General features: G+C 42.2%; 2 long non-coding RNA genes across 2 annotated transcripts; both read left to right on the forward strand.

The window, feature by feature from the left end:
- The first annotated feature begins 843 nt into the window (after positions 1-843).
- Positions 844-3,621, forward strand: LOC110595526. Its single transcript, XR_002481902.1, has 2 exons — positions 844-1,017; positions 1,315-3,621. It is a non-coding gene; the product is annotated as an uncharacterized LOC110595526 (long non-coding RNA).
- Positions 3,622-5,758: 2,137 nt separating this feature from the next.
- Positions 5,759-10,158, forward strand: LOC103259161. The gene is made up of 2 exons (XR_504219.1): positions 5,759-5,980; positions 9,585-10,158. It is a non-coding gene; the product is annotated as an uncharacterized LOC103259161 (long non-coding RNA).
- The last annotated feature ends 1,399 nt before the right edge of the window (positions 10,159-11,557 follow it).

Raw genomic sequence — 11,557 nt, forward strand, 5'->3', positions numbered from 1 at the left:
CATGCTGTGCTCTGACTGGAACTGACTCCTGCACAGCATGTCACCACCCTATTAATAAGTCTTCAGGGCAGTGGGCTGTGCTCTGGAAACCTGTGAATCATCAGGCAGTGGGGCAGACTGGGCACAGCTGCAGGACTGGGTCATCTCAGTAACTCAGCACAGGGCAGTGTCCCATGTAAGACCATGGCAGCACAAATTTGCCTGCAGAGAATGCATTTCTCTCTAGAGGACCTATTGTTACAAAAGATATTTAGGTAATAATTGGCAAGTGTAAATTGAACCTAAGGACTAGATGGAGTAATGTATTCTATGGTTGTGTTTTCATTATGTAGGAGAATGTCCTTGTTTGAGGGGATGCATAATAAAATTGGGGCAAGGCTTGCTGTCAGGTCTTTAAGCAACTCAAATAAACTTGGTGGGAGTAAAAATCATATGTGCTGCACTAGCAACATCTCTGTGAGTATGACATTGTTTCCTTTTCTGAAATGGAAAAAAAATTCTCAGGAACACGTTCAATATATTAAAAAGCATTTAGTAAAGACTTTAAGCCATGTTATTACTCATATAAGGTAAAGCATTTCACATCAAATGCACAAAGATGATACCATGATTTCTCCATGAGACCATTAGTCACAGATCCACCATTGGAGAGCTACTTTTTTTTTTAATATCCAGGGACTAAATGGGCTGTACCTTGTTCTTGGTTTATGGGCCCCATATTCTATTCCCATATTCTGCCACTGGGTATTATTTAACACAGTTCTTCAGCATGAAGGAAAGAACAGTGATGCCAGATTTCATTACTTTAACACGTCTCTGCTTATTCCTCCAACTGTAGGATCCTGGATTGAGAGAAACTTGAAACTCTGGATAGATCTAGGCTCCAGTGACCAACTGCCTCCAAAGACGAAGATCAAGATCACTTCCCCTGAATAATGCGCTGAGCTGGACTCCCCACCATCATGTTTCTGGGTGCTTGGGCACTGCTCCCCTAGAGCCTGGCTTTCTGGAGAGCAGGTGAGGGTGTGGCCTGGAAAAAGGCCAAGTCACTGAACCCTCCTAAGTAAGGGGAACTACTGCTCATTGGATTTCCCTGCCATGCAACATCAATGCCACTTTCCTCTTTTAGTCTTTTGCTGTGAGTGGGGACATCATCCTGATACAGATGCCAGTTTCCCTGTCTGCACACTCAGGAGAGAAAGTTTCAATCTCCTGCCATGCCACTGCCCATGTATATATAAAAAAATATTGAATCTGGAAAAAACTTGGACATAGATTTGAACCTGTATACATCCTATCTCTATCTTTGCCCAGGGCATCCCAGCCTGATTCAGCACCAGAACTTGTGGAACCAGCTGTGTCAGCATCTGCAGACTGTAGTCCAGAGATTCCAGGGAGTTTTACTGGTGTATGACGATGAAGTGTCAGACCATGGGGGCATGGCCTTGCTTCTCTTCCAGATCCCGAGTTTCAAGAGAACTTCACAGCAGACAGCCTGCCGGGTTTTGGGTTCAGAGATGGGCAGCTCTGGATTGAGATAAGTTGTGTGTGTGTGTATGAATGTAGCAGTGTGTGTGTGTGTGTGTATGAATGTAGCAGTCACTGTTGCTAACCTGGGCCTTTCCTTTACACTTCTGCTGACTCCCATGGCCATATCTCCCCTCCGGTCCTCTCTGAAGCTGGGAAGGCAGGTCTATCCACACAGGTGGCAGAGCACAGGACACAGATGAGCATCCCCTCAGACACCCCTCAGTCAGTGATGATAGAGGTGTATACACACTCCAGCTCCCTCATCTCTCAGATGGAATAACCCAGGGGCATTTTTCTGTGTTCTCACCTGGGCTTGAAATCTATCCCCCTCAAGCAATAGCTCCTTACTGAGGAGCCTTTCACTGTCTCTCTTCCCTGTGTCACTTTTCTCATTTCCTCCCAATGTTTCAAGTGGTTTATAAATATGCTGCCTGACAGAAATCCTTTGTGCTGGGCTACTCAACCTAAGACTACAGACAAATTTTCATCCATGAAGCATATCCCTGGTGTGAATTCTTGCCACTGTAACTGAGAATCTTATCCTTAAAATTTGTTTTAAAGCTTTTGGTTTTCTTTCTTGTTTCTTCTTTCTTACTCCTAAAAATGTAGCCTTGAAGCATGCCCTAGGAGTTTCTTTTGTCCCTTTTCCCATGAGACACTCCCTTGTACAATACACAGTTATCTAGCTATATGCTTGTTTAGAAATTCCAGAGATTATCCTGAAACAAACCAGACATAAAGACCCAGCCACGAAATTCTTTCCCATCTAGAGATTATTTCAAGGTTGTTAATTTATCACTCGACTGTGATTAAGATGGTGCCAGCCAACACCTCAGATGGAAAATAACCCAATAGCGGAAGGAGACATGCAGATCTGCACCCTACACCCATTCTGTATGCTTGCCATACTCATTTGTCCTATTTAAACCCCTACGTGTAGGATGAAGTAGAGATAGTTTCTTAGAGGCATGAGTCTGGCCTTCTCAATTGCTGGCATTGCTACTTTGTTTCCACCACACCTTACCTCATATGTTTTTGACTTTTCAGGGGGCAAGGAGAAGAACCTGTGAGTAACACTTCATTTTTGATGCTTAAAAATTATCAGAAAATTAAACAAAAAAATTTCATCTCTCTAAGCCAATCTCAGATTAGGTTTGCCAGTAATTCTTTTTTTCCTATGTCACAAAATCAAAGTAGCCTCCACAAATATCTAAACACCATGAAGTCCACATTAGAGCATCAGTATAAGAACACTGAATGAAAATTTGCTAGACCTTAAAATCTACAGAGCAGAGGGTCCCCAGGACTCAGGTTTCTTCCACCTCTCTTCCCTCATAAGTCTGCCTTGTGATATTTTATTCTGCTTTAGGGGAAGACAGTTGTGATGATGAGAGTCCTTAGTGGGATGAACAATGGCCCCCTCTAAAGACATCCATGTCATAATATCCGGAGCCTATGAATGTTACTTTAAATGTCATAAGGAACTTGGTTGATGTGACTTAGCTAAGAACTTTGCGGTCAGAGGATTATTCTGAATGCTTGAGACCATTTTAACCACAGGGGTCCTTATAATAGGGCAGGAGGAGTGTCCCAGTGAGAGAAGAGCTGGGACAGTGGAAATGGATGATGGAGTGATGGAAGAAGGAGCCATGCAGCCAGAAACGTGGGGGTATCTTAAAGATGGAAAGCAGAGAATTGAATTATCTCTCTCTGAGCAACCAGAAGGGAAACAGCCCTGCTGACTCCTTGACTTTAGTTCAGTGAAACTTCTTGCCTTCAGTATTATAAGATAATAAAAGCAGGTTATGCGAAGCCAATAAGGTCTTGGTGATTTGTTATAGCAACAATATGAAATGAAGGCAATGGGAAGGAACGTCTTTTATCTCCCTGTGTATGTAGCTATCCTCTTTTCTTTCTCTCTTTTATGCACTTCTGAGTATCTTAGAATAAAAATGCTGTGTAAAATATGACTAATCAGATGTCATCTGCAGCTGGAAATTGCCAATAATTAAACTAGCCGATACCTCTCTATTCAAGAGGAGACCCCAAAATCTCAGAATTTATGTATTAAAAAATGTGTATTTATTCTTACATGTTTAAATTTCAGTTCCCTTCAAAGTTGTCTCTGTTTGATTTAATACAGCTACCGAGATGCACTTTCCACTGCTCAGAACAGTTTTTGAGCTCATCAATTTTGATGCCTTTTAATGCTTCTGTCATTTTTTGGTTACCTACTCTATATCATTTCCCTTTCAGTCAGTTTTTTATCTGTGGAAACGAAAAAAAAAAGACTATCGCTCAGGGTGAAATGGGTGAATAGGGAGGATGGGGCATGGGGTCATGTAGTTTATCATCAAAACCTGCTGAACACTCAGCGTCATGTGGGCACGTACATTGTCATGGCGGAAGAACCAGTTGCCTGTTTGCCTCAACTTGGACATTTCTTCCACAAATTGTGACTCAACCTTCTCAAAACTTCCAGGTAAAAACGTCGATTAAGGGCAACCCCCTCGGGTCCCCTCCCACTGTGGGAGCTTTGCAGTCATCTCAGTAAATCCTACTTTCTCACCAAAAAAAAAAAAACTTTCAGTTGCCCATTTGATATGGAGGAACAAGTTCCAAGTATACTGAACAGTTCTGCCCTCCTAAAGATAGTTCCAGTTTTTTGGGGGTCTCCCCTCATACACTACAGGGTTTCTCGTACATTTTCCCACCATAAAATCTTCTACCAACCTATTTATATGTTGCATTAGAAAGGTGAACAAGTAGATTATGAAAGATCGCCTTTAGTATGTGTTTTCCATCAGTTCCACCTTGTTATTTTCTTGTCAATTCTGATAAGGGACAGAGAACATATTTCTCTTAGGGAGAGCAAGCATCAGAATTATTTTAGGTTGGCAATATTTTGAGCTTTTGTACTATCTTGGTATCTGAGAGCCCAGGGGTCAGCTCTCATAAAACAAGGGAGTTAGGATATTTTTTTTCCCTTTGTTCTCACATTAGAAGGGCAAGTTAGATTTACAGGACACATCTGAGAGGGAAGGACTGAGTCAGGGAAATGAGGATGGCAGGGAAGATCGAGAAGTAGAACAATGTAAGACGTGTCCTAATGAAAAGCAGAAAGAATAGCATTTAGTGTCTCTAAAGGCTTCGAAGAAGTTGTGCTTTGTAGGCAAAACTGCAGAAAAAGCCATCTTTCAGTTTACAGACAGCATGGTGAAGGGTGAAGGCAGCAGTTTCACATCATTCTCCCAGCTTTGTCTCTGATTTTATAGCCTTGTGGGTCTTCTATGGAATGAGCATGGTTGTGAGAAAGGAACATATTTAAGATCGCACGGAGCTGAGTTTGAAGCTGAGACCCCTCAATTGCTAACCATGTGATGCTGGGTAAACAACACCTGCTCTGAGGAATTCTGCAGAGCTAGTGGACGAAACACTGTGAAAGGAACTGGCACCTGTGCTGGAGAGGGCATGGCTTCTTGTGCAGCTTTATGAGCACAGGCACTTGGAGATCTTAACAAGAATTTGCAGGTATGTTAAGTGTTCTGAAAGTGATCATCGTGATTAGCTAAGACGGCATTTTTAATAGCTAGGAAACAATGAAAAAATTGTTTTTTTAAGTTGCTAAGATGATGGCCAAACAAAGGCAAAAGAAAACACTAAACTGAAGTCATTGGGTACGAAGTTGAGCCTCTAGTGAAGCACTTAGGCCGTCTTTCAGAAAGGAGGGATGATCAGGGAAAGGAAATGTGCAGTAGAGTCAACACCTTGGTCACCCAGGAAGCCTGAGGAGACTAGAAGTCTCCTTCCTGAGAACCAGAAAGCATAGAGCAACCCTTAGTAAAAGAAATAATTACAAAACCAAGAGCACAATCTTATTTTCTTTCCCTGGCTCCGCTCTCTCACTTCTTAGCTCAAGATCATAAATCACGTATTGTGCTGCGTGCACAGCACACTGACTGGCCACTTTGTAATGAACAGAAGTAAATCCAATAATCCCAAACCCCAAACGCCTCCCAAATATGATTCTTGTCACATGTCCACCCCCATTTCTCCAAACATGCTAAAACCTCTGTCATCCTTCACCTAGACCCAGCCAACATCACCCCAAAGATCAATCAGCTTCTTTGCCCCTTGTTGCTGGATACATGGTACTCACTCTTGGCTTCTTAACTGTGGCCACAGGTGTGTTTTTTACTTTCTTCTCATGCCCACAGCTTTTTCTCAGGACTCACTTTCGCCTGGTCCATGCTGTGCATCAGATTCAGCCACCTGCTTCCCTCCCTGGAATCCAGCACAGACTGTCTGGAAGCTTTTTTTTTTAAAGCTACCAAATGCAACCTCTGATAGGAATCTAGTTGGAGAGACAGCATGTGCCCATCTAAAACCACTGAGAAGATGGAGAAACTGGAAAACATTTTGGTGCTGAGGAAATGCATACAACCATCAGGTTCTGTCTTTTTTTGACTGTTTCTAACCACTGTTCTATCTTCATGATCTTGGAGGAGAAAGGAATTAAGGAGAATAAGGGAGTGTTCTGTGGTTAGGATGTGAAAAGAGAAGTGAAGACAGGAAGAGAGCAGAATTTATAAACATGTCACAGTGATTTGGGTTTCTCTAGCCACGGACCTAGCGTGACCAAGATGCCTGGGAAGAACATCTCTTATTGTGATTACTGCCCTTCATGCCTCAGACGCCTGCAAACCTTCACATAATGTGATAATGCCCGTCTTGTCCTTAAGAGCAGGTCTAAGGCCCAGCAAGTCTTCTTCCTTTGAGTATTTATTCTGGATTTATTAAACTAATTCTAGAAATAATTAAATCATGGGCATGGCTTAAGTCATGACAGGAAGTCTGAAGGTTGAAACATTTAGGGTGTGTGCAGCAGCTTGGTGACAGCAGAAAGGCCTCAGTCCTTTTCTACGTTTCTGCTTTGCACCTGCACTACTTTGGCTATTTAAATTTGGGTTCAGTGCCTGACGTCTCAAGAGGGCTGCAGATACTCTAATCATTATGTCCTCTCATAATTCTTGCAGGAGGAAATTCCAGGCAAATCTTTACACTTCTTCCCATTTATAAAGGATCAAAATTCTTCCCGGAAGTTCTACTCACTCCTTACTCCCCTTGTATCACATTGTAGAGCTAATCGCAGGTGCTTCTAATCCCTGCTCCTGCCCTGGGCTAGAAGGAGCTTACAGTCCTTCTCCTGCAAGGTCAGAGCTGGTGCCCAACAGTGAAGAAAAAGAGAGACAGAGAGAGAGAGGAAGTATGCTTCATCATGTTTAACTCTCACAATATGTATAAATTAAGTGGGAGGGAAAGGAGAGATCTTAGGCACGTCTTTATCTAGTGAGGGTTGATACAAGCCAGATCCTGAGGATGACAAAAGTCACATTTCTAGTTTTCCAGGTGGCATGTTAACTTGAGCAGTGGTGGAAATGTGACCTGAACATTTAAGGCCAGGACAGGCTTTCAGGTACTGCAATAAATGAGGAGAGATGTGGAATAGGGTCCTCAAACCTGGGATAAGTTTAGGCTCACACTGCCCAAGATCTGCCAAGCTCTGTCCTTGGGCTGTGGCATAAGCAGCTACTTTCCTGAGCCACGGGGCTGAGGACCTGGGAAGAACTAAAGGCCCTGCCCATGGACCTACCTGGCAGGGGCTTCAGAAAAGGAAACTGCTCACACACCCACAGGTGCTGTACCAATTCCAGAGCCATGGCCATGGTGAAAGTCTGAAAGACCAGAGTGTTAGGACCTGGGCTCCTGGGGCCAGCTGTTCTCAACTCTGTCCTGACTGGTTCTGAATGGCTGGGATACTTCTGTGGCTAAAGATGGAGCTTTAACAAATGTCACCACCCAAGTCTTTACTCAGCCAGACTCTGATCTGTTTAGAAAGAAAAAGAATAGGTGCTAAATGAATTATATATATGTGTACATGTTATGTAAACATTATTTGGGAAATATCGATAAAATGCTGGATATACATTATAGGCATATATGTATATATGATATATTTGTATTATAAATCAAAATGACATGTATATGGAAAAACGATGACTTTATTAGTATAATTGATAACTTTAAATTTGATAAACTGAGCATGGACATTTAACACCAGCAATGTGTGCATCACGTAATAGTCTCTTCCCTGCAAAATAGCTGGAGGATCAGAAAGTTCGGGCCCCACCCCCCATCCTCTGCTAGGCAGAGCAGTGGCCCACTCATGTTGAGGATTCTGAATGGTCCTAGAGAGGTTCTGGGGAGTACAGAGCTGGGAAGATGACAGGGAGTGAGTCTGGGCTCCTAATGCAAGAGTTTTGTCCCCAAGCTCAGCATGGGCCGTTCTTCCCTGGGGTCTCCTATCAGACAGAGCGGCCCGCATGGCTCTCTGGCTGTATGGTCACAGGGTGGAACCTCTCCACAGCCTAATTCCAGGCTCATTCCTGACTGAAGAAACATGGGATCTCGCTGTCCAGCTTTCATAATCACACATCTGCCGGGACTCTATTCACAGTGGGTCACCATGAAGGCAGCTCAGTTTCTGATGGCCTGAGTGATACCTGTCCTGGTCCCATGGCCCCAGTTTCAGGCAGGCATCATGTCTAGGGGTCAGCTGAAGCCAACAGCAGCTCAGAGCTGGACCTGCTTTTGAGGCTAGGAAATTGTGGGTGCTCTAGCCACACCTGCTGGTGACAGCAGCTGTCTCTCCTGAACACAGGGAAGTTAGGCTGGAGACGGGCTCCACATAACAATCCTTCTGGTGTCTACATGCAGAAGAAACATGAACATCCCCAAATCAAGCAAGACATCCATTCAGTTTGATGAAATTCTGATGAGAAACCACAACAGGCTAACAACTCCATTGTCAAAGAAACGGTCCTGTTGAATGTAAGGAAACCAAGGATGAAACCTAAGTTCTCCTTCCTTGCCAGAGAGTCAGATCAGCGGGAGAAAGCAGGCAAAGCTGTGTCCTCCCAAGGCTGATCCCGTTCAGAGAGGGTGGGGTGGTGTATTAGACTTCTCATATTGCCATACCAAAATACACTGGGCTGTGTGACTTAAACAACAGACATTTGTTTTCACAATTCTGGTGGCTGATCAAATTTCAGCAGGGTTCACTATCTGACAAAGACCTTCTTCCTGGTTTCCAAATGCTACCTTCTCGCCTTGTTTTCACATGTCTTTTGCTTAGGGGTCTGGGGAGACAGTTGGAGAGAGAGGGAAAAGGATAACTCTTTGGTTTCTATTCTGCAGAGAACTAATCTTACCAAATCAGTGCCCCAGCCTTATGACTACAGGTACCTCTTAATAGGTCCTATTTCCTCACTAGGAATTTTGGCTTCAACCTACGTTTGAGCGACACAGTTCAGTCCATAACCAATGGGACCTAGGAGGGCAGTGGGGAGGGTCAAGGCTGGGCTTCCAGTGTCAGAGCACACCGCACAGAGAAGGTTTCCCTACAACTCGGCACACAGACAGCTCCTCCCACGCGCTCCAGGTCCCACAAGGCCTCATTCCAACCTTAGGGGCTCTCTGTTAAAATAGGACAGGATCACCCTTACTTTCTGATATTAGCTTATTGTGCAGTTTGTTTGCCATCTAGAGGCAAATCTTTGACGTAGCAACACAGGGGATTTTGGATTTTGTGATAGTGAAAACTATGAAATTTACATTAACTAAACTTAATGCATTGAATCTGTATAAAAATAAAGGAAATTGAAGAAATTAAAATGAGTCTGAAGAAATAAAAAGACGTATTCCTTTCAAACAAGAACAGTTTGAGTTAACTGTTAACACAGATGACTTTTTAGCAGTAGTTATGAAATGGTAAATGACAACTTCAGTCAGGTGACCAAAATGTAATTTTATGTTCAAAAATTATTTTCAAGAATCTTGTAAACACATTTTCAAATTAAAACAAACAGGCAAACAATGTGGGTGTATCTGCAGATTCACTTAATAGAGATCTTCTCAAATGTTGCTTGAAACGAAAGAACATTAAGTATTTTTGATCTTTAAGAAGAAAACCTATGTTCTTCACTATGTTATAGCTCATGCTGGCTGAGGAATAGATATGGGGAGGTCTGATTGTGAAGAAGAAGAAAAGCCATCTGCTGAGGGTGGAGTTACCTCCAGCCCACCTGAGTGACCTAATGCAGCAGAGCCACCCACACCACGAAGGCCACCTGTCTGCCTCTGGACTCTTATGTCACAAAGAAATTTTGTCATAATTAGGCCATCATATTTTTAGGTTTCTTTGTATCAGCCAATTCTATTTTACTCAGATTCTTTCTGGATCCTCTTTTGGTTTTTTGAATCATGTTTTTCATCTATCTTATCTGGGAATATGGCCTCTTGGAATATTGCATCATGCAGATTTTGTGTTTGTTTTTCTTTAATGTATTTGACTACCTTAAGTTGACTTGGGCCTTATCTGCTGTCTCACATCATTCAGAAACTCAAGATCACCAAATGTGATTGGTCAGAGGAGGCATAAAGGTGACCTTGGCATTGCTTAATTCTTGCTCTTGCTACTTATACTTTGTTTTCTTCCATTGCATCCAGTAGTGACATTTAGACTCAATTATGTATTTATTATTACCTTTAAATAATGAATTAAGTGTCTTATGTTTCTTAATTTGAGGACTCCATTCTGCTTGATTTTTATATTTACTTTTTCCATATAGCTATTAAACATAACAAAAACGACTCCTTGGAAACCCAAAAGAATTAACAGGAAAAAACCAATAACCGCATTAAAAAAGTGTGCATAGACATGAACAGACACTTTTCAAAGGAAGACATACAAGGGGATAACAAAGATATGAAAATATGTTCAAAATCACTGATCATTAGAGAAATGCAAATCAAAACCACAGTAGAATACCATCTCACACCAGTTGCGTGGCTACTATTAAAGAGTCAAAAACCATCAGCTGTTGGCAATGTTACAGCAAAAATGGAATTCTTATACACTCTTGATGGGAATGTAAGCTAGTTCAGCCTCTGTTGAGAGCACTTTGGGGATTTCTCAAGAACTAAGTATATATTTGTCATTCAATCCACCAATTCCACTACTGGATATACACCCATAAAAGCATAAATCATTCTACCAAAAGACACATGCTCTCGTATGTTTATAAGAGCACTATTCACAATAGCAAAAAGATGGAGCCAACCTCGCTATTCATCTTGGAGGACTGGATAAGAAAAATGTGGTACATATACACCATGGAATACCACACAGTCCTGAAAACTGAAATCATGTATTTGCAGCAACATGGATGTAACTGAATACTATCATCCTAAGTGAATTAACTCAGAAACAAACAAAAACCAAACTCTGTGCGTTCTCACTTGTAAGTGGGAGCCTAACACTAGGGATGCATGAGCCTAAGGATGAGCAAAACAGACGCTGGAAACTCATAAAGGGAGATGGGAGGGAGGGATGTAAGGGTTGAAAAACCACCTATTGGGTACCATCCACCACCTGGGTGATGGGATCAAGAGAAGCCCAAACCTCACCATCACACAGCACACCTATGTAACACAGCTGTCTATGTATCCCGTCAATCAAAAGCAGATAAGAAAACATCTTGATATTTCAATTGCACTTGCTATGGAATCTATTGCCTTGGAATAGACAATTATTTCAAAGATATTTTATACCCTTACCCCGAAGCAGATTTTTTGTTGCCTCAAACATTCCTCTATGCTTATCACACTATGTTATGGCATGTAGCTGACATGAATCATTATTAGGTTTGATAGAACACGATTTTACTGGGAATCTATTGAAAGTCTAAATTTCCAATACATTTACAGTTAAAATACAGAATTTAGATTCATTTTCAGATGATAATGGTATCATGTGAAAATAATGCATCTTTGTATCTTTTTTTTTTTTTTTTTTTTTTTTGAGTTGGAGTCTCACTCAGTCGCCCAGACTGGAGTGCAGTGGCCGCTCCTGGCCACCGCAGCCTCACCTGCTGGACTCTGGCGATCCTTCTGCCTCAGCGTTCCA

This window comes from Carlito syrichta, unplaced genomic scaffold (genome assembly GCF_000164805.1).
Source record: "Carlito syrichta isolate Samal-C Ts95f unplaced genomic scaffold, Tarsius_syrichta-2.0.1 Scaffold302552, whole genome shotgun sequence".
NCBI lineage: Eukaryota > Metazoa > Chordata > Mammalia > Primates > Tarsiidae > Carlito > Carlito syrichta.